This window comes from Cavia porcellus, unplaced genomic scaffold, assembly GCF_034190915.1.
Source record: "Cavia porcellus strain 051 isolate PalLab524CR breed Dunkin Hartley unplaced genomic scaffold, mCavPor4.1 scaffold_2, whole genome shotgun sequence".
In the NCBI taxonomy this organism is placed as follows: Eukaryota; Metazoa; Chordata; class Mammalia; order Rodentia; family Caviidae; genus Cavia; species Cavia porcellus.
The window spans coordinates 30,507,986-30,532,006 of NW_026947485.1; the positions used below are offsets into that span (position 1 = coordinate 30,507,986).

Below are 24,021 nucleotides of genomic sequence, written 5' to 3' on the forward strand. Positions count from 1 at the left end.
AGAGATGGATGGTAGTGACAGTTACACAATAATACGTGGGTATTTAATGACGCTGAGCTTAAAAATGGTCAAACTGAGCACTCTTCAGGACTAAGAAGGATAACTTTGAGTCATTGTAGGAAAATGGATGCACCTTGTGACCATCATGCTAAGTGAAATAAATCAGACATAGAAGTTTAAATATGCTTGAATTCTTTATGTAAGAAACCCAAAGTGTAAATAAATTTAAACAGCAAAACAAAAGATACAAAACAGAAAGAGTATGTGGAGATGGGAAGGAATCGAGGAATAGGAGGACTTGAGGGAGGGAAGGGGAGGGAGAGGGAGTTAAATGCTTAAGATGTGATTCGCACATGCTCCAGTACCTCATCGTCAATACATTTAGTAAGTATTACAAATATATACCAATAAGAAGGAAAAAAGTAAAAATAAACGATTGAAATAAACTTGTATGTACCTGACCACAATTTAAAAAAAATAGATATTTTCATGTTATTTGTGTCATTTATTTTATTGTTTTATTTTAAAAGGAATAAAGCAGAACAGTAAAATGAAACAAAATAAAACAGTGATAGGGCAGCAGGAAATCCGTAATCATTACTATATTACATATTGTTATCCTCTAAATAGTTGCTCAGTTTACTGGCCCAGGCTTGCAAAGTAAATCAAACACACAGATATCAGGTTGCTTCCCTATTTCAGTTATTATTATTTCAGCCTGTGTCATGTCTGGTTGCTTTTGGGTGTGTGCGGAGGGGTAGGGGGCAGAGCTGGCTTCCTCCTGGTTGCCCCCTGCTGGCAGGGCCTCTGTCAGCACCCCAGCTGCACGGCTTCCCTGCTGCTTTTCGCCCTGGCCAACAGGGCCTCTGCTGGCACATGGAGGGTGGAGACTGCTGGCCTCCTTGATGCTTCTCCCCGGCTGGCAGAGCCCCTGCTGGTGCACAGACGGTGGGGACTACATGGCGTTCTTGCTGCTTCTCCCAGGCCAGCAGGGATGCCATCCCTAATTTTCTTATTTTTTCTAGATTCCTGGATTATCTTTCTCCATAGGCTTCAAGTCTTAGTTTAGATCCTTCCTGTGTCCATAGGACCCACGTCCTTCATCCTCCTCTTCCCCATGTTGCTATGTTCCAGGGTCTGGACGCCAAAACTTAGAGAGGATATTTCTCTGCTGTTTACTCTCTGCCATTTCCCCAGAAGTCATGTTGTGTCTTTTAGAATAAGGACATGCTCAGGGTTACCAGTGAAAATCAAGATAGAGACCGATCATAGTGCCACTGGGTTCTCTCCACTAAGGTCATGGACAGCTGCATCAATAATGCCATCATCCCACAGCATCCCATTCTTGTACTTGAATGGCAAGCGTTTCCTTCCTCTTTGAACCTCTTAATGATTGGTTCTTCCAAAGCTGCTCCATCAACACTAGAGAACTGTTTCTTGTCCCGTGCTGTTTGGTCCTTGGCTACAGTGGCTGACACACTGGCTGCCTGTTCTCCTCCCATCACTGAGATGTGCGTGCTTGACCACATGGAGCTACAAGCTGTGCCACACAGCCCGTGGTTTCCAGCCCAATGAAGGTTGTCTCAGGTACTTTGGCACAGGCTACCACAGCCACCATCTTTCCTTCAGTCTCATAGTCTGTAACAAACATTAGTGCAGTAATGTTCTGAACAAACACCAGAGTAGTATTTCTTTATCAGCACAGCTGAATGAAGTGAGCACCTCTTTTTGCAGATTCAGAAAACAGAACTGCCTACCATGCATCCAATTATTGAGGGAAATTCTGTGACTAATATATCTCCACAAAAGGCTTTGAACTCATTAAATTCCATTCACAATTCTAGTAATGACTCCTAAGACATTGAAGCGCCTCTTAAGGTTGGCACTAACTATTTCATATAATTCATCAGCAGGAAACAAAGGTTCTTTAGAAGGCTCATTGGTAACATCCAATGTCTTCTGATAATTCAGACTCTTTACAATCTTCCTAGCTAAGTGAATGGCATGATGGTCATCCAAAGCATACCAGTGACTCCAGAATTTCTGCAGTGAAGGTCTGTACCTTCACACTCCTCCTTGGTACTTCCTTGCCAGTGACTAGCAGGGATTTCCTGCCAAGAAAATGGGCTCCTGCTTGCATACAATGATGTTCTTATGGGCCAAGATGGGCACATAGGCACTGCACCACGCCACACAGGAGCCCATGACCACTATGATCAGTGTAATATTTTTAGAAGATATGCTTGCTTGGGCAGAGGGCAAGCACCTCTGCAATATGCAGGGAGAAAGATACTTAGAAAGACCCGTCTGCATAACATGATTGGCATAGCATATGAATGAATTTTGGAGGCTGTTGCTTTAGTGTCTTATATGTAACCTTTTGTGCCCTGGGAAGTCATAGCCTCTTATTTTGAAGCTCATATCTAGCTGACATTCCTGGAGCTATTTGGCTCTGCCGTCTTGCTGTGTTCAATCATTTTATAAGGGAACACGCTACAAGGAAACAGGAAGCTGTTGGCCGGTCTTAAGGATTACCTATCGGTATCTTAGCTAGCCTTACTTGCAATTGAAGAGAGAAGGAAAATAGCATAGCCAGCTCTGTATGTATCAGTATATGGAGACAGAGTTTGGTTTAAGTAATGCTGAAGCAACCATTCTGCATTCAAGGGCTGTCCCTCAAGTCGTCTCCTACACTGTGTCATGGGCCGTTTCAAAGGGCGCCTGCCGTCGAACAGCCCTCATCTGCCTGAATGTGCATGGTAGCCCTGTCAGCGCAGTGAACTACAGGCAGCAAGCCTTAATATGTATTTGCCAAATTGAAATGAGTTCTCCTAAATTTCCTCTAATGTCAGGGACAGATTTTTTTCCAGGAAGATGGAATGCATATGAGGCAGGCAGAAAATACCTGCTCAGTTTAATATTTGCATCCAGTACCATATGTCATGGTTTTTCAGCATACAACAAGATGGGCTCTAGTCCTCGTTCTACTAAAACCTACAGTGAGTAACCCAGCAGCAGTTGTGCATAGTGCAGTGTTTCCTAAGGAACATTGTACACCTGGAGGCTGTGGGGTCTGTTCCCGCCATCTCTGCACAACCAAGGCAGACCTTGTTTGTAGTTTTTTTTGTTTTTTTTTTTTTTGTTTTTTGTGTGTGTGTGTGTGTGTGTGTGTTTAACCACACAGAACTGAAACTTGGCTTAGAAGTAAACAAGACTAGTTTTTGAGTGACCCAACAGCTGGTATATTTTAGTGACTGTTCTCTTCACCCTCAATTCTTGCTTCTCATTTCTTGATCCACCTCTTTCTTTTCTTTTCCACCTCCTCCATTTTACCTAATTACCACACCAGAAATTGTTCCCATCTCCTTTCCCAGAGATACTTCCTTCACTCAACTGCTTACACAAATAAACCAAAGTTTCCCTTTGCCCTAACCACCTGCTCAGTAGGCACGCAGGAGATCAGTTATAGCGGAGGAGACAAATCCCTTTGGAACAGCTGATCCCAGCATGGATTTGGAGGCTTATCTTCAGTCTGAATCACAGGGTCACGCCAGGGTCACCCTAGGAGCACATGTCCCCTTGTTTCCACTCTGATTGCTCTGAAATGTGCAAACGGGTCTCTTTCCCCGTGGATTATGAAGCAATGTGGTGAAGGCTGCTCAACTGATGTATTAATTAACAACTTGACATAACACAGGGGAAGACTTTAAAAGCTTGCCTTGCATCGCAAAGCTCCTAGGGTAGTTTCTAACACTGTCTTTTCAATCATGGGCAGAAGAAGCTGCTGCCTGTAAACCTAGAAAAGGATTCCAAAGACTAGGGAATGCTCACTGGAGTCTCATGTGTACACAAATCATCCAGGGATGGTGTAGAGATGCAGATTTTGATATAGCAGGGTCTGAGATTCTGTATTTTTAACAAAATCTCAAGTGACACTGGTGTGGTCCATGGACTTCACTCTGATTACCTTGCTTTATGCATTGCCAGCTTGGAAACTTCCTGTTGGAGGTATAATTAGTGAAGCTTGTTATTCCTTAAGTACTGCCCGAAGCCCTCTGTACAACTTCCTATCTTAGCAGAGCAGTCATTTCTGCCGCCCACTGGTAGCTGAATTCTGTCATTGCAGTCATCTTACCTAATGATCCTTGTTTACTTATCTGCCTCACACATTCTGAGCACGTAGGGATGAGACACCCAACTCTGGTTCATCTGTGGATTAAGGGAGTTGGAACAGTGTCTGCAAAAAACAGTAGATATCTGACACATATTGAGTATAAGAAAAATTGATAGAGATTAAATTCATAAAATTAAAGCTGCCTTGTCCCAAACATTATAAATAAGATAACAAGACAAATGACAAGTTGACAGGAATATCTGTAGCATATTAAGAGCTCTTATGAGTTGTGGGCAGTTGAACTGTGTTCCCAAATAGATATATTGCTGTCTTGACCCTCAAAACCTCCGAATGGGACCTTCTTTAGAAATAGGCACTGCAAATTGAATTAGTCAGGATGAGGTCATACTGGAGTAGGGAGGACTTTGATCCGGTATGATGAGTGTCCTTGTAAGAGGAGGAGACAGATACAGGGAGTCTCATAAATAGAAGGAACAGAGACTGAGTGATACAGCTGCAGGCCAAAGAGTTACTGAGGTACCAGGAGCTGGAAGAGGCAAGGAAGCTCCTCCCCAGAGATTTCAGAGGGTGTACACCCCTTCCAGCACCTGGATTCTAGTCCCAGAACTGTGAGGGGTATATTTCTGTGGTTTAAACCACCTAGTTTGTGGTATTTTGTTATATCAACCCTAGGCAAAGAATACTCAAACATCAGGAAAACGTATGATTTAGTCACACAAGGACCAGAGGTTTCCAGTGCAATGCAAAAAGAACGAATACAAATTGTTCATAAATAAGAAATCTTTAAGGATTGATAAAGTGCTACAAATGGAAGCAACATTGCAGTGCTATTTTAATTGTTTTTTTATATATATGTTATTTTAGTTATTCTTAGCTAGAAGAAACCACAGAGCAAGAGTTCAGGAAAACTGGTCCTCTGCTTTACCTGAGCCACTGTCAGCTGTTGATTTGGTGGTAAGCACAGCTTTCGTGCTTGCCCCCTCTCCATATCTTTTGCCATTGCTTTCTTCCAAGATATCCCTGCGGACCTTCTGAGTAACTGCATTAATCTTCTACATGGTCTCGCTACTTACCATGTTTAGGGCAGTTAGAGGGGATCTTTTAAAACATGTAAATCAGGCCACGACTCCTCTGCAAAAACTCTTCAGTGACAGCTTTCACTGAAATATGTACAACTGCTCAGTCACTGAGCCCAGGTCCTTTTCTGGGAGCCCTTTTCCTATCTGCTGCCTATTCTGCTGGCCCTTCTCTCTGAATATCCCTGCACTCTTCACTTTCAGGTCTTGGCTTTAATATCATATTGTAACTTTCTTACTGTGCCATGGCGGACCTGCCTAAGTTAAGTCCCTGCATTATATTTTCTCATGGTACTCTGGTTTATTTTAGGTGAGTGTTTATTTATTTACTCCCTCTGATTTATTACAGATAAGCCTTTGTTTAATGTCCTTTTACTGTTCAGATTTCAAGCTATATAAAGGCAACAACTATACTTACTTTGCTGCTTTCTGTCACCCAGATTTACATATGGAACCAAGCACCCAGCAGACTGACTGAATATTACCTGTTTGGATTTTTTTTTGATACTGGGAATCAGACTCAGGACCTTGAGCTTGTCAGGCAAGCACTTATGACACGGAGCTATAGCCCCAGCTTAGCTGAATAAGTAGAAACTAATTTGGCAAAATGGGCCGAAGACCTTAGAAATGTATGTATCTTTTCAATCAAGATCTCATTTCCAGCAATATACTTATAAAAATAATTGCAGATGTATGTCAAGACTTGTCACATCATTAACTTAGTAACAGGAAAATAGCAATATAGAGAGGACAAAAATGTCTAAAACTGACTAGTATAATAAATTATAGTTTGTTCACTCAACATAATGTTTGTATGTACTCACAGTGGTGATCATATGTGTGTTGTGTGTTGATTTATATGTAATATAGTTTACATTGTTCTGTAATGCATGCAAGAATATTTGGAAAACTACATATTGAAATACTAATTGTGATCTTCTTTTAAACTTTTATTTATCTTAGTTATTTTATCACAGTGCTGACAAGCTGACCAACACAAAGTTTATAAGTATGCTTTGTTGGATGTAGTCTTTTTTTTTAATATAAGAGTTTTTTTCCCATATATTTGCTTCTGAGTTAAGAATTGAAAGCAGGAATCTATGATTTCTCCTGTTGAAGGAATTTTAATACTATACTTTGGTAGAGATTCAAACAACATATCATATTACACAGGAATGTTGTGGAGAAATATGGGCTCTGGGCCAAGTTGTGCAAATAGATGAATGAATTTTATCCTTTGAAAAATTTCAGAGAGGAAGTTCTCTCTAATCATAGATACTTGTTTCTTGACATTTCCTTCCATCAGGACCTCAATGGCCCTTGGCTTCCCTAACATATCTTGTTCTTATTGGGCAGAGGTGAGCATTGATGGTGCTTTGTGACTTGCTCCTTTGGGCTGGCCCCTAGATTTCGTGCATATGAACCCTTGTTAAAAGCCACGTGCGGGGCAATATTGGTTTGTATCCAATCATCATGCTTCACTGTGTAATGCTGTTTTTCACCAGAAATTACAAGTGAAAGCCATTTTTTAAAGTTTGTGTGTTTATTTATGAATGCGCATAGAAATGCATGTATTAAACATATGTAAATTTACAAAATTTACAAATTTACAAATAAGCAGTCAGTGACAATATAACATTGGGTAGTTTTTAATCAGTGTCCTATAAATAACAAAATAGTAAAAAAAAAAATCAATAAAAAAGTTTGTTTAGAAACCCAAACTAAATTCAGTCTGTACCTGGGTACACGATTTCTTTCTCCATCTGCTGGTGGAATGAAGAAAGAAGGATTGGCTTAGGGGAAAGGAGGAAATGTATGGAGTGAGCAGATAAAAAGAAAATTCTTACAGAGCCCTCTAAGTCCAAACTAATCCCCTGAATGAGGAAAGTGCTTACTGCTCTCCTCCCTGTCGTGGTCACCAGCTCAGCATCTGCACAACACGTATGCCATGTGGGTAGTTACCTACTCATCTTCTTGCTGTGATGGACTCCACTCCTAACACTTACTACTGCATGACTTTGACCTCCGAAGTCCTCAACGTCTGTGACAGTTAAATGAGCTATGGAATGATGTGCTTGGCATGGTGGTGCAGAGGTATCAACAACTGCTGCTGTTTTTAAGTCTATGTCTGCCGTCCTCAGGGTTGTATCTGCTCCTGTGCTTCCTCCTAGGTATGAAGCAAAGGAACCAGAACATTATAAATGCATTATAAATGTAAGTGACTTTACTGCTTAAAAGAAAGCTCTCTTTTCATTAAAATGTGCTATAATTCAGACTAACTCTATAGGAATTGCAACCATTAACTCCCAATTAACATTTTTAGGAATGTCAGCGGATGCAAAACAAGAAAAGATTAATACCTCCCACCCCCTTTTTGGAAACGGTCTCATTATGCTGCCTAGGTCGGCCTTTGGAATTCCTGAGTCCAAGCGATTCTCCTGCCTCAGTCTCCTAAATAGCTAGGATGACAGGCACGTGCCAGACCTCTGCCTTTTGTGATGTGGTTCATTTCATCATTTTGTTTCCAGTGAAATAAAATAAAACATTTAAATTCTGTGCATTTTGAGGTCAGACTTTTGTTAATTATGTATCTTCTTAGTTTCAGCCCCAGTCTTTTGATAATATCATGTTTCAGATTTTTCTGATTTAAATGTTTATTTTATTTTAATCTCCTTCTTTTAAAAAGATTAAAGACACAACTCATCCTAAATATCCCTAGGAGGAGTCCTCACAGACAGATATCTAGGGCTACACTCAGAAAAGAGACCCATCTTAGGGCAAAGATTGAGTGGGAGGGAGACATACCTTCTTAGGACACCACTTTTTCTTTTAGAGTTTTCCCCTTTAATCACTTATGTAATTTTTTCCATCCATCGTGAGACATCACCTAAGCCCCTCACATGTACACATATACCATGCTCAAGAACTTTGGGTAATAAAACATTGCTTGGCATGATGGTCTCCTAGTGAATGTGATAGTGTGGACAAGCTGACCTAAGGAGTCCATTCTGTTCTGCTTTAGTCTGTATCAACATTAATTTGAACCTGGAGAGATGGTCTTGTTTCTCTCTTCTGGACTATTATGTGCCCTTGCTTATGGCTGGATAGAAGCTGAAGTCTAGGGTAGGGAAGCCATTACTAAATTAGTTAATTAGAATTCAATTTGTGGGGAACAAATCATGATAAACTTAAATTCTTCTAAGATACTTGTCCAAATTCAGTCACATTCAAAGGCTACCAATGACAGACACAAAAGCAGAAGCATTCAATGAAAAGAAATTTTAATAATCAACAAAGATAATCTAAAATTAAATAACATCATTAAGGAATGACTTTGATCATCAGTATTTCCTATCCAAGACTTGCTACCTACATTTCTGGGCACAGTGCAAAATGTTACAGGATCTTTTGTCCTAATTATTATGAATTTCCAGACAGTAATAACAGAGCACTGTATGGTTTGGCTCTGAAATGTCCCCCCAGGGCCATATCCTAAAGGCGTCACTGTCAGCCTGTGGCACTGCTAGGAGGAGCTGGAACTGTCAGAGAAGGGCTTAACAAAAGTGAAGTCACTGAGGGTGTGCTCATCAAAGGAGTATGGGAGCCCTGCTGTCTCCTCTCTGCATCCTGGATGTCATAAGGAGGGCATCGTGGTTCCACTGCTCATTTTGCCATGATGTGTTGCCTCATTGTGGCTAAAAGTAACTTGGCCAAATAATCATGGACTAAAACCTTTAGAAGAGTGAGCTTAAATAAACCTCTTCTCTTTAAGTTGCATCTCTCAAGCATTTTGTCACAGTGGCAGAAAACTGACGAGCACAAGCACTGACACAGTGCAAGTCCTCCTAGGCTCAGGTCCTACGCAACTGCCCAGGTTGTATCCATGAAGCACGATTATGCATGGAGTTCCCCCTTAGCAGGTAGGCTATCTTTGCACATTATGGATCTTAAAAGTGTAGTTTTCAGAGCTAGAAAATCTGTATTTAAATTCTGTATTTTAAAAAATTTATTATATTTTTGGGGAATTAACACTAATTAATATATTGTGTATTGTTATCTTCAAGTAATTGTTCAGATTACAAGATACAGGCATGAAAAATGATGAAACAATTGAACAATTAAAACACAAGCTTTTTTTAGATGAACTAACAGATTAGAGGTACTGTTATATATCTTGTATATATATATATATATAAATGAATATATACATATACAAATGTAATCTTTTCCCTTCTTTCTTTTCTCTATTCCTTTATCTTAATTTTTCTTGCCTTTTGAGCAGTTTCTTTCCCTTTCACAATACCTATTGTACACTGTGGATTATTTACTTATTTACTTTTATTTACTTATTTACTTTTTCAGTTTTTTATACTAGGGAGACAATGCAATATTTACACATGCAAGTCTGATTTATTTCACTTATGAGTATTGTCTCAAGTTATTTCCATTTACCTATAAAAGCCTCAAGTTTATTCTTCTGTATTGTTGCATAATACTCCATTGTATAAAAATACCAACCACATCTTTTCAATCCATTCCATGGCTAATGGGCATTTGGGTTATCTCCAAGATCAGCTATTACAAATTGTGCTACTATAAACATGGTACACATATATCACTGTGGGATGATGTTTTCAGTTCTTCTAGGAAAATACCCAGAAGGGAAAGAGCTAGATTGAATGAGACCTCCAATCCTAGTATTTTGAGGAATTGCCACACTGATTTCCACATTGGTGGTACTGGCCTACACTCCCATCAAGGATGGAGAAAGCGTTCCTTTTCCCCCATAGCCTCTCCAGCATTTGTTATTGGTTGATTTCTTGATAATAACCATTCTTTCTTCAGTGAAATGGAATCTCAGTGCTACTTTAATTTGCATTTCTAGAATGACCAATATTGTTGAACGTTTCTTCATATACTTATTTGCCCTTTATATATCTTCTTCTGAGAAGTGAGTGTTCATCTCAGATGCCCAGTTTTGATGTATCTTTGAATTTGAGGGACCTGATTTTTTTCAATCTTTCTTTATATGTTCTAGATATAAGTCTTTTGTCTGAGGGATAGTAGACTAATTTTTTTCCATTCTGGGTTTTCTTTTCACTTTGATGGTAATTTCTTTTGATGTGCAAAAACATCTTAATAGGATTATATCCCAGTTGTTGATTCTTTGAAGTACTTCCTGTGAAGATTGTGTTTTATTCATAAACTCTTTGCCTATCCCTATTGGATTTAAATTCTTGCTTTGCTACTTACTAGCTGAGAGATCATGCATGGGCATTATTTTTTTATGGGCGTTAATTATTTCACCTGTGTTATATGGAAAATACTACCAAACTCATAGAATATGATGAGCATTAAATGAGCGAATGTTTTGAACAATTCCTGGCACAGTGTATCTCAATAAACATTAGTTCTCTCTCTCTCTCTCTCTCTCTCTCTCTCTCTCTCTCTCTCTGTGTGTGTGTGTGTGTGTGTGTGTGTACATGTGTGTGAAGTGTCCTACATTGCTTCATTGCATGTAGGAGTAGTATTCACATCTTTCAGGTGTCAATACCAACATTTCCTAATAGCTTCTGTGTATGCATCACTTTTGTTAAGAGTTACATCACTCATTCTCAATTGCAAGCATTTAACCCTCAGTAATATGCAAAGTCTTTGTAAACTTCAAATAGAAGTCAATGCCCTAATTTTTCTGCATCTTGTAGCTGGAACACTTAGTGTCTGGGGCAGCTGGGCAAAAAGCAACAGAACATACTGGCCTGTTCTCTATTTCTTGCTCCATTACCTGCCCTGCATGGCCTCAGACAAAGTGCTTCTTTACACTTTCTTTCTATTGCACAATTTATGCCATTAGTGGAGAGCAAAGCCAAAAGCAAATATTTTTACACCCTGTTCTAGCTTGAGATGATATTTGTTTAGTTTGGGGTGCCATAGAAACAAACATATCAAAGTAGTAACACATCTGCAAATCCAGGTAAAGTGGTAAAGTAGGGGTCAAATCCATCTTTGAAAGTGTTCCTGGTGGGGCAGTGTCCCTGGCTAATGGAAGGTGGGCACAAGTGTATCTGAAATATGACCAGGAAGTACCAGTCAGTTGTACTGAGAGAACAAAGGTGGGGGACAGAGGCCAGACATTGGTGGATCCTGCACTACTTACTAGCTGACTGATCCAGTCCTTTGCTTGGGTCTTTCTCATCCTCTAGCCTATAAAAATCAACTTACAAAATATTTTATTTATCAAATAAGATAAATATCAAAAAGGATTGGGGTGAGAAGTACCTCTGCTAATTTTCTTGAGCAAGAATAGCAACTGGATTGCAAAAGAAAGATTGTGAAACTGAAGCCTTCTTCCAGAGTATTCTATAGACAGAAAAGTTCAGTTTTTATGAGCATGGCCTTGCAGCAGATGAAGCTCTTTTCTTCTGATAGTGAGGACTGCCTATATACAGGGAGTTTCTCTTGGCGAATGGCTGCTCATAGAAAAACCAGCTTAAAGAGATCAGGCCCTGTCCAATGACTAGGAGGTGGGAGGGTTTAGCACTTTGTTTGCACTTAGGACAACCTTAGGGACTACCAAGTACCCCAAGGGGTCTGTTGATACCTTCATTGCAACTGCATGCCTGCTCACCCTCTCCCTCCCTCTACCCAGCTCCTCCCTCACTCCCTGTTGGCACTGTTTGAGTTCCTCCCACATAAATTAACTGATCAACTTTCTTCTCTAGAGCTACCTGCTGAGAGCTCAGGAACCTGAGAGCAGTGGCCTAGGCCAGGGGTAATTATGTCCCTCAGAGGATGTTTGGTAATGTTTGGTTGTGACAACTAGAGTGGTAGTGGGTAGATGATATTAGCATTTGGTTTTTTTTTTTTAAAGGCCAGGGTTACTACTAACACTGTACAACGTACAAGATAGTCCCCAATAACAGAGAATTTTCAGACCCAAAATGTAACAATGCCAAGGTTGAAAAATCCCAGATTAGAAATATTTGTCGTATGGTTATTTACAAGTGTTATGGTTTACGTCTAGATGTTCCACGAAAGCCTATGCAGTCATGGGAACAGGCTTCTAGAGTTTGTGAATGACTTATGATCAACTCCTGGCATTATGGGTGTGAGTGTGACTCTCAAGCGGGTGTGGACTACATACAATACAGGGACAGAAAGAGGCTTCTTTCCGTGCTCCTTCCCTTTTGCCCTTTTGCTCTTGTTGCTTCTGTTATTTGCCGCAGCTGCTATGTTGCCCTCAGCAGTGCCACTCTGACTTGGAGCCAGTTGATTATGGACTGAAACCTCTATGAACTGTCAGCTAAATAACCTTTCCTTCCTTAATTTTGAGGGCCAGGTATTTTGTCCCAGCAATGAGAGAAAAGTAACCAAGACACCACACATAAGAATGATGATGGAAAATAAGTTGTAATTCAGATCATTAAATAATTCTTAGGGTAAGAAGAAAACCCAGTGCCATGCCCCAACTTGCTTGCCACAATCTCGTTTTCTTTTTTTTTTCCTATGCACCTGCTGATACTTCCTGCAGTTGGCTTTGTGTTAGGGATCAGTGGTTCTAATCATGGGTCTATCATCAATTACAGCCACAAACCCAGAAGACATGAAAGAGCACTTCTCATTGATAGCATTGGTTCAGTAGTGCTGTTCCCCTCCTGATTCCACGGCAATGCTAACTCTACTCTCCTCTTGTTTGAGGGAAAGAATCTTTCATTAACTAAGAAACAGAGTAGGGAGTGGTGGCACATGCCTACAAGCCTAGTACTCTGGGAAGCTTAGACAGGAAGATCACAAGTTCAAGTCCAGCCTGAGGAACTTAGTGATTCAGTGAGACCCTATCTCAAATAAAAAGCGAAAAAAGGGCAGGGAAGTAGCTTAGTGTGAAGAACGCGAGTTCAACTCCCACTACAGAAAACAAAACCAACCAAACAAATAAGAATGAGCTTCTTTACCTCTTTTCATTAAGCTGGATACACTTATGTTCTCATGGTCAGGAGCTATTTTGTGACCCTTTCACGCCTGGCTGAGTTTATATTACACATGGGCCACACTTAGCAAATAGTTGACTTGCAGAATGTGCTGTCTCTTTGAAGGTCAATGGTGACTTCTACAGGAATCAAAGCCTTCACTCCACTGAGGGGTCCAGCAGTTGGAGGCTTTTGCGTACCCCCTCGCACCGGTTCAGGAACAAGATACACTTGGGGGCTTTGACCTTGACACCTTGACATGTTTTCATTCAAGGGTAAAGTGGAACAAGAGAAACATGAGTTCTTAGATATTAGCCATTAATTGGAGAAAGCAGGTGAGAGGAAAGAAAAAGTCAAGGAGAAATAAAAAAAAAATCAAATTGCAAACAAGCAGTCTGCGAGACAGAAAGTAAACTAGTAGACCATAGCATAGGGTCAATGAAATAGAGAAGGAAAAGTATTTTAAGAAGCAGGGAATGGTCAGCTATGTCCGATGCCCAAGAAAGGTTTTAGTAAACTGAGGGCAGTGATGGAGGTTGATTCCTAAACTCAAAAAATTTAAATCTGAAAGGAACTGGAGACAGGTGCTCTAGCTCAGCATGCCGAGGGTTTGAACCTTGGCTGCAGCATATGGATTAACAGCAGCGTGTTCAAATGGGCCCTAAAGGTAACTGAACACCCTCTGCTAGTGCCACTTTCCTCCACTTCCCTCATCTCGCCCTGAGTTGCAAAGCCCTGAGCTTTCATTGAAGGAGCATTGAAGATTCTCATCTAACTAGTCAAGGGGATGTCCCTAGGTGAAGTAGAAAGGGCAAGTGGGCAGGAGTAGCCTTGCCCTATCTGTACTCATGGTTCCTTGGGTGGTCTCCTTTCTCCACTGTGGCCTTGCCACATGGGCATGAGTGGAGCTGGTAGCCATGGCAGAAGGATGGAACTCTACCATGAAGTCACTTCTCCTCTAACCCTCCTCGGTGGATGTTAAGTGAGAGGTTGGGACCAGAAAAGGCCCCTTCAGTTTCTAATATTGTGTACATATGGAGTGGTTTCACTTCACTTACCAGCAGTAAGAAGCAGCACACAAACCAGTTGTTCAATCAATGTGGTCAAAGCAGCACATTTTCCCTTCTTGAATTTGCCTTTGGCAAAGGAGAAAATGTGGGTTGTGTTATTCCCAGCATGAGGAAGCTCAATCTGAGATTTCTAATATAGTGGGGCACTTTTATTTTTTGCTAATGATCCCTGAAGCTGATTTTGCTTTTAATTGAGTGAGCCCAGCAAAGCCCAGACACTCAGATTTGTTATACAGACCCTGTGAAATCAATATAGAAAAACCTTGGGTTATATGAGCCTGCTACCACTCAGTGAATCATACTATGCAATATTTCCTAAAAGATAATGGGTTTCAAAACCAAGAATAAATCTTCTTTGACATGTTGGATATTTGTCATGTTTTCTGGTGGTGGAATTACAGCAACTTCAATAAAATCCATTTGGTGGTTGGGTCATAGATTAATATCCGATACAGTCATGGTTTTAGGATATCAAGAAGTGAAGTGCAGGGGGAGGGAAGCAAGTTTGCAATTTTTCTAGGGTTCTAGTACACCGAGTGCTAAATGTTGGCCCAGACATTGCTAGAAAACCTACAAAAATAAAAAAGAAGTAATAGAAAGTGGGACTTTGAACATTACACACTGTAACATGATACTGTATTTTTGAAATAGTAAACATGACTTCCATATGTGGCTAAGTGTGCCCAAGGCCGTGGACTGTAATGCAAAGCAAATTGATTTGCATCTGTTTTGTTCACACCATTTTAACTCCTGGCTTTCCATTTGAAACATTGACACAACATAATTACCTCTACATTTTTCACGACTTAGCAGAAATACTTTCCCCATGACAAGGAAAATGAAATTGATTTTCTGATTAAATGACTTGGGCTAGTCCTTCTGAGTTAATATGCTTTTCTGTGACAGATGAGTCAGCAACATTTATTGAGCCCTTGCTGGGCAAGAAGTTATTTACAATGTGTTATATGAATCTATAAGAACAATATCTTCATGGCCTTCTTAGCCCATCCATGTTTGGAATTCGGCAGCTATTTCTGTCTAGGTGCCAGGTCGACACCTAATTCTCTCAGTGTTGTGGAGAAAGGGAAGGTTGTCTTGACAACAGTTTGGAAAAAGTCAACTAGCAGAATTTATTTCATCTAAAGCCCCAGTCTTAGAAATTGAGTGTGGATGCAAGTTCTCTTTATAATTTAAGTTTGAGGCTGGGTAGACACTTCACTTTAAAATTGTTTGTGAATAATTTAAGAATGTGAAGTATAGTCATATTTTGCAAAAACCAGAAAGGTAAAAAAGGAATGCAGTAAACTATCTTCCTTTCTTTCTACTCTGCACAGTCGTCCACACTTCCCAGGTTCCTGTTAAAGCTATATAAAAATACATATTATTTCTTGTTTTCTCTCCCTTTTTTTTAAGGAACATAAATGGTAGCACATATTGTTTTGAATGGTTCTAAATAATACTATTTCTTGGAAATTCTTGAGTATCAGCACTAAAAGAAATGCCCTCCATTATTTTTAGTGGCCTCTAGTAGCCCATTGTGTGTGTGTACCACAATTTATTCAACTAGCTTCCTGTTGGTGGATTTGTTTTGTGACTTAGTTTTTTTTTTTTTTTTTTTTTTTTTAATTTAAGGAGAAAGAGAAAAAAACAGAAAAAGGGTACAAGTAATACAAAATTTAAAAAATAAACAGTAAGAAATCACTAGTTAATAGATTACATATTCTCATCTTAGAAATAGTTGTTCAAGTTTAAAAAATTAAAGCATATAAAGTGGACTTTCAAACTGAGAATGCAAACAGTTTTGTTCAATGATCCAAAAAACCTTAGTAATATGGTTATCTATCTTTTTTTTTTTATTTAAGGAGAAAAGAAAAAAAAGTGAAAGGGTACAAGTTATACAGATTTACAGAAGAAAAAATGAACAGTAGGAAATCACTAGTTAATGGATTACATATTGCCATCTTAGAAATAATTGTTCAGGTTATCTATCTTATACACTTAAACATATATGCAGTTATAACCTTTAGAGCACTTTCTTTTCTTTTCTTTTGTACAATGAAAATTACACATTTGGGGTTTTATTACTCCCACAGTTCTTATTACTTTTTTTGAAGAGAGTATAACCAAATGCGACATATCAGAACAGTCAGTCAAATCAAAAGGATGGACATAATAGATAATGTAAAAACAAAATACAAGGTGATCAACAATGGTTATCATACTACCTCTTGCTATTTTAAGAAGAATTGCCAGTTATAATAAAATTGAACAAAATAGTAAAGAATAAAACCAAAGCATTGGAGACATTACAGGACTTTAAAAGAAGATAATAGTCAACCAGAATGGGCTCTGACTTAGTTTTTATAAACAATGTCCAACGGATAACTGTGTGTAAATGTCACTATTCTTATGTACAGGTATATTGATAGGGATAATTACTACATTTGGGATCAATGAGTCCAAAGGGAAACACATCTTAACATTTCCATAAATTCAGACAAGTTACTCTCCACAGGGCCTGTACAAATTTATTTTTTCACCGACAATAAGCGTGCCTGTTAACCCATATCCATCCTAACATGGCATGCCATTATAACAGTCTTTTGGATTTATGCCAGTCTTAGAGGAAAAAATATATCTCAATGATTTCTGGGAAATGGGAGGCAGATGGATCAAGAAGAGGATATAATAGTATCCAGCTATCCTGTTTTCCAGTCCTGAGTTTCTTTCCTCCAAGCACCACACAAGGTGCACAAACAGCACATAACAGGCATGCAGCCTACATTCACTGAGTAAATTGGGGGATCATTACATGGGTGTGAGGAGGATAACTTGATGTACATGAAATGGTTAGTTTTGTCTTAATTTATATCTTTATTATAATAAGCATACTTGAATATTGTTTCAGGTTTCATTTTTTTCTTTCTTTTTGTGTCTTTGGGATTTGATTTCTTTTACTAACTAAAGGCTTTTTGTATGTTAAAGCTATGGACAACAGAACCGGTTATCTTATCACATTCTCTTTTTGTTTGTGACATTTCTTTAGTTGATTCTCTGGGTTTTCTAAACTTGCAAACTATAGAAAACAAATAATGATAATTTGATTTCCTTTTTCCAAATATACTTATTTCTTTTCATACGTTCTTTTCCCTTTCCTTTCTTATTGGAAAATATTTCCAAAATAATATTACAATGGCAGCGGTGATTGTGAATATTGTCATCTTGGTTCTGATCCTTAATATAAATAATTTTACTTTTCTCTGTAAGCCTAATGCTGACTTCTGGGTTGAGATAGAATATTTTGCCATATTAAAGAAATGTTCATCTGTTCTATTTTCTTTTGATTAAGAGGGTTTCTAAAAATAAAATCAAGAGTAGACATCCATTCTTGGAAAAATTAAACATAAAATTACTATATAACTTGGTAATCCCACTTCTGGATGTATATTCACAGGAGCCAAAAGTTGGGACTTAAACAGACACAGCAGCATTATTTGAATAGTTAAAAGGTGGAAGTGGCCCAGCTGTCTATGAGTAGTCAAATAAAATGTGGTATGCACATCTGATGAAATATTAGGAAGGATATATTTTGATATTAGGAAGGATTATATTTTTATATCATATAGATGAACTCCAAAGACATTGTATGTACATGAAGTACTGTACTGAGCATAGTCAAATTAATAGAGACAGAAAATACAATGGTGGCTGTCAGGTTTGGGAGCAGAATGGGGGATTAATGTTTAATGGGTTCTGACTTTCACTTTGGGAAGGTGGAGATGTACAGTAATGATGGTTATACAACAATATCAATGTACCAGTTATCACTGATACGTATATTTTTAAATGCCTAAGGTAGTAAATATTTTGTGTATTTTACCATACTAAAAGAGGAATGGATATTGAGTTTTACAAATGTTTTTCAGCATTATAAAAAAGAACATATAATCTTTTTTCCCTTTGTTCTGAAAATGGTGAATTAAATTAGTTAGAACATCTAACATTGGATCACTCTTACATTTCTCAGAGTAACACAGACTAGGCTATGGTTTAATTCTTTAAAAATGCTGTTGATGATGTTTGTCCATATTCAGGATTTTTTTAAACATTGGAGTTCATAAATTAAATTGTTCTTTTTTTTGCTCCTTTTTTCTCTCTTCCTCTTTCCTTTCTTTTTGTGCTTGGTCTTGTAAGTTCATCTCATGTTTTTTCTTAATAGCTGTATTATTTTTCATTTTCAGCTACACTAACTTCTTCAAAATATTCTAGCTGCATTTCTACTAAGCCACAAAGTTTGAATGTATTATGTGTCAATAACTTACTCCTAACCTATTCAGAATAAAGAATAAAATTTAAGACAGAATAGTGGACTTTGTAATAAATGCTCCCATTTAGAAATCCAGATGATAAGGCTTCATCTCATGTTAGTGAATTTCAAGACATTGTTGATTACCTTCTTTGTGCAAGGGATTGTCTCAGGGATGAGAAATAAAAACATGACTGAGATAAGTCTTTTATTGGAGGAGGAAGAGGAGTAAATAGGTAACCACTAGATTATAAGGTAAGTGCCTTGGAAGAAGCACGCTCAAGATCCACAGTGAGGAGACCCTGGGGTCTCCAGGAAAACTTCACTATGGAATCCTCCTCTTCATTTCTTATTTCTTACAATATAGTCATCCTTTGGAGTCACAGGAGATTGATTCCAGAATCCCCAAGGATACTAAAACCTATGGATACTTGAGTTCCTTGTATAATGTAGTATATATTTGTATAATCTATACTTATTCATGTAATTTGTATTTACTGTCTCTATAATATTCATAATATATAATATAATAAAGATGCTATCTAAATAGTTGTTAAATTGCACCATTTAGCAAATTATGATAAAAAAGCATGTAATGTTTAGTACAGATGCCATATTTTTTCAAATACTGTATCTTTATCCTAAGATTTGTTGAATCTGTGAAAGCAGTACCCGTAGGTATGCAAGGCTGTGTTGTGTATGTTTCTTCGCCTAAACTCCAAATTGGCATATGGCATCACATGAGCCAACAGCTCTTGCCTGCTTTTCCCAGTGTTGTTATGGATCGAAGAAATTCATGTGATGGTTTCATCTTATCAGGACCCTGGAAAACTAGTGCACAGCACTTCTGAGGAGGACCTAGAAATCCTCAGGAGGTAACCAGTAGTTTGCCTTAGTTCAGACCTTCTTTAGTTCAGATCTTGGTACACGAAACAGCTCTTAAAGTCTTCTTTAAGACTTATTCTGTTCTTCAGTTTTTGTCTTTCTGCTAAAAGTGCCAACTCATGCCAACTAGGCCAATGTTAGTCATGCTATTTTCTTATGTTTATACTTCTATTCCACATTTGTTCCAGGGAAGATGTGGATCTCTGTCACTTTAAAATGCCCCCTGGAGTTATATTTTGTAAGATCTTGAGACCCAGGAAGCTTCTCTGCCAAACCTAGTACAAGCTGGAGCCCTCTTGAGTCATGGCAGATAGAGGTATGCCATCTGCTTACATAAATGACAATGACTGCTGAAAGGACCAATTATTTTCTACTTCAGCCTTTTCCTCTTAGACATTTGTTTTTAAGAATCTATATGTATAATGATTTTTACCTGTGTTTCACATGGAGCATAGAAATGCGAAATTGGAAAATAAATACTACACACAATTCTGTAACACTGTGTTCTTGTGAAAATGCCATGCAGTTGGCCCTCAGTATCGCTGGATTTCACATCTGCAGATAAACTAATTACAAATGAAAAATGTTGGGGAAAATAATTGCACGTGTACTGAATATGTGGACTTTTTCTCCCTGTTATTATTCCATGAACAATATGCTATGACAACCTTTGCACAAGTTTGCATTGTGTTAGACATCATAAATCACCTAGAGATGATAAAAGTATACAGAAGGACATTCGTAAGTTATAGGCAAATATTAAACCATTTGGTATAAGTGACTTGAACATCCACTAATCCCCCATGGATGCTTAGACTAGACTGCTGATAGAATTCTTTACCAGAGGACTCACTACAATAGAAAGAGATGACTGTGGCCTTTAGAATACCTAGCTTTGGTGTAATGACAAATGTATACAAACTGATGATTCATGAACTCTAAACTTATACATCTACACTCAATTTTATGTTGAAGTACTTTTAAATCCTCAGAAAATGGTGTTACCAAATGCTTCTGGCTTACTAAATCTTAATTTTTAAAATTAATCAGAGACTCATCTAACACCTTTTTATAAAATTTGATGAATGGAAGGTAAATTTCTTGTAATGTAGATAGATCTGGCTGATGGAATTCAGGTCAATTTTCTTGAGTCTTAAATACAATTAATAACCCACCAAATGATCATTGCTTTTTGTATTTCTTCTGTGAAAAGCTAGAAGACAACACATGGATTCACTTAAGATGAAAATAATTGTGACAAATCCATAAGGGGACAGGCCAAGTCACTTGATCTGTCATTATCTCTGCCTCACTGCTTAGCATCCTGACCATGCAGTTATTCCCGGGGCGTAAGAATCCTGTTCCAGTCAGAAATTCAACGAAGCACATTGCCACTGGGTGGCAGAATTGGCAGTCTGTAAAGAAGTCTGGCCTTAGCCTTTTCCCTGTATCCCAAGCACTCGAATTTATAAACATGAAAGCTGCCGCGCGTTGTGATTGCTTTTTCTCTGGGACTGTTTATAAAAGTGAGGAAGTCTGTGGCTTTTCAAAGAGTATGGATTTCACATTGGAAGTCTTTGTGTTGTTATTCTATATGAAATGAACTGGAGCAGCTTTTTCTTTTTTTTGGGTCTTCGTTTTGATCTGATGAATGTAAGTATTGGAGTGAGAGATTTTGGTTATGCGTTTGTGGACAGAAAAAATAGCTAAAACATTTATACACTGGCATTATTTTCTATTGCTGAGAGTCCAGTGTGATAGGCACCCAGCCACGTGTGATGACTTACCTTAAAATTTAAGGGAATTAAGATTGAATAAAGTTTCAGAACCAGGTACAGAAACGTGCACTTAAAGGTCTAGACCCTTGGGTGACTGAAGCAAGTGGATCATTTGAGCCCAAGAGTTCAAGGCCACTCTGGAATGCATAGTAAGATTCCATCTCAATAAACAGGCAAACCAATAAATGAAAATTCATACCCTCAGTCACCCTACCCATATTTTGATTGTTCAATAGCCAAAGGTGACTAGTAGTTAGTATACTGTGTGATATAGATATAGAACATCTCTATCCTAACAGAAATTTCTATCAGAGAGGACTACTGGTATTGTTTCTTTTTTGTCATCCAAAGGATAAATACTGGCTGTTTCTGCTCATGCTATGACCTCTGGAAGTTTTATTCATAGTATTGATTGTGCAATTCAGATAAATACACATCTGCTTAATATGTACCCCATGTTAAGTCGATATATTTTGCAACCCTCTATTCCCAAAACTTAGGAGATCTGTATAAATTTGTACATACACAGTAGACAATATGTTTCATTGACATCAAAATTATCTTAAAGTTGAATTTTTCACATTGTATATTATAAAAATCAGTCCAAGAATCTATATCACTAGGAATTTGATAGTAAAATTATTCAGTCATTCCGAATATCTGTAGATCCATCTTGAAGTAATGTGCTTGTTGTCTTTTTAATCTTGGCATATCTGCTATGCATTTTGTGCTCTACACTCATTTTTCTTTATTTGTTTGTTTTTAACCTTAGGTGTTTCATTTCAGTCATGCAGGGAGGTGGCTCACCTTCCTCGACCTCTGACTCTCCCCTGCCTCTTCTGGGAGTGTTTGACCAGGACTCCCCACCTGTCCCACACCGTGCCAGTTGGTTCTCAGGCTTTGGCTCCCCTGGAGGATATCGCATTTCCATACTGACTAAATGGGCTGTGAGAAGATAATTTGCTTGTTCAATATTTGTGGCAACACTCTGACATTTTTATTACATTTATATGTTATCAAGGCAGCTTTGTGAAAAATAAAAGCTCCAGTCAAGCAGTCCCTTTTCTCAAGAGAGTGTAAACCCAAATCCAGGTGGCTGGTGTTGTTCGGACAGTAGATAGACTCAATCCTACACTTAGCGAGCATGTCTTAGAAGCCTGCCCTTACCTTGTATGCAGGGGTACAAAAGTGTGTTAAAGACACAGCTCCCCAAAGAAATCAAAACAAAAGATCAATGGCAAGAAGACATAGCTCCTGCTTTTGAGGAGTTTGCTTATTAAACATGAAAAAGAACACATAGAAACAAAAACCCTATTGAATATTTAGTTTTGCCAAGAAGTTTTGGAACCACGAATAGCCTAGGTTGGGCTAGGCTAGGTTGAGCATTACAGTGTGTGATTTGCATATTCATAACATATTTCGTAAGTTATATGGTTACCAATCTTTTTATCTTATAAACTTGTCTTTCTCTAGGGTAGTGCTCTGAAGATTCTGGTTTGATTAGTCTGAAGTAAGGTCTAACGTTTGCTTGTTTAAAAAGGCCCTCTAGGTGATTCTAATGTGTAGACAGATTTGAGAACCACTGATTTGGGTAGAAAGTTGCTCCAATTTTGTCTTTGATTGGGAATTGTTCAGGTTTGTATAACATATGAATAAGTGTTCTTTCAGCTGTCCTTGGATTATAGTCAAATGGTCTGGAAGAGATTTTTCATGCTTTCACGTACATGAGCGGAAGAATCCACTCACTAGACTAACGTGTGGGAGCAAAACTTAGAATTGACCAAAACCCATTTGGATAGAATTCTTACACTGAGGTAGACTAGTGTTACTCAAGCACTAAGTCTGTACACATCGTCTGGGGATCTTGTTAAACGCAGCTTTTGCAGTCATTAAGTTTGGAGTGAGACTGAAATTTTGTGTTTCCAACCAGACCTCAACGACGCTCCCATTGTTGGCCCTGGGACTTTGAGTAGTGAGTTAGAAATTAAGAGTCAGCTTTAACCCTGGATCTACTGAATTGGGATCTATGTTATTATAAGATGCCTATTATCTAATTTTTTTCTCTAGAAAAGGAAAACATTCTAATCTTTTGAAGATGCAGCCTTGACATAAATTTCAGTTGCGCACAGGTTGATTTTATATATACAGCAGAGAAGGTTGCATAAGGCATAATGATGTGGCAGAGTTTCAGGTTCAGTGTGTAGTATCAAAGCATTTGGCCTTGAGACTGACAAAAATCCTTAGAGGTTTGCTACACACAAAAAGTGACCAAGTGAAGTTTGATAATTTGCTGAGGAGTTTTAAATTGAAGCTGCTTCAGAAAATAGTAAGTGAATGGATTGATGTTTTAAAAAATAAACTCAAAGAATATCTAAATGACCTATACATCATTAGAAAATTTAATTTCTTTTATAATAAATGTGGTATATTATTTAAGCTGAAAATAATGAAGTATGAAATTTCACTGTCCCCAGAAATCACATTAAAATGTTAATCGTCTAGTTTTTAAGCAGCAAATAAAAAAAACTAGTTATTTCACATCACATTAAATATTTCATTAACAACTTGAGGGTTTTGAGGGAATTTTAGTTTCTACCAAGAAGAAATACCATTTTGGATTATTTTAAAAACAAACATTGATACAATTCTCTTTAGTGAATATTAGACACTAAAAATCTACTTTAGTTTGAGTGATTCATACATATTAAAGTAAAATCTTCAGTGAATTTCAAACTTTAATGGATTTTATTGTGTTTCTTTTTACATTATCAAAACTACATGAAACACAATTACCTAAATTGTAG

At 38.1% G+C, this 24,021-nt stretch overlaps 1 pseudogene; it reads right to left on the reverse strand.

The window, feature by feature from the left end:
* Positions 1–1,266: 1,266 nt before the first annotated feature.
* On the reverse strand, positions 1,267–22,148 carry LOC100718765 (methylcrotonoyl-CoA carboxylase beta chain, mitochondrial-like; annotated as a pseudogene).
* Between the last annotated feature and the right edge of the window lie 1,873 nt (positions 22,149–24,021).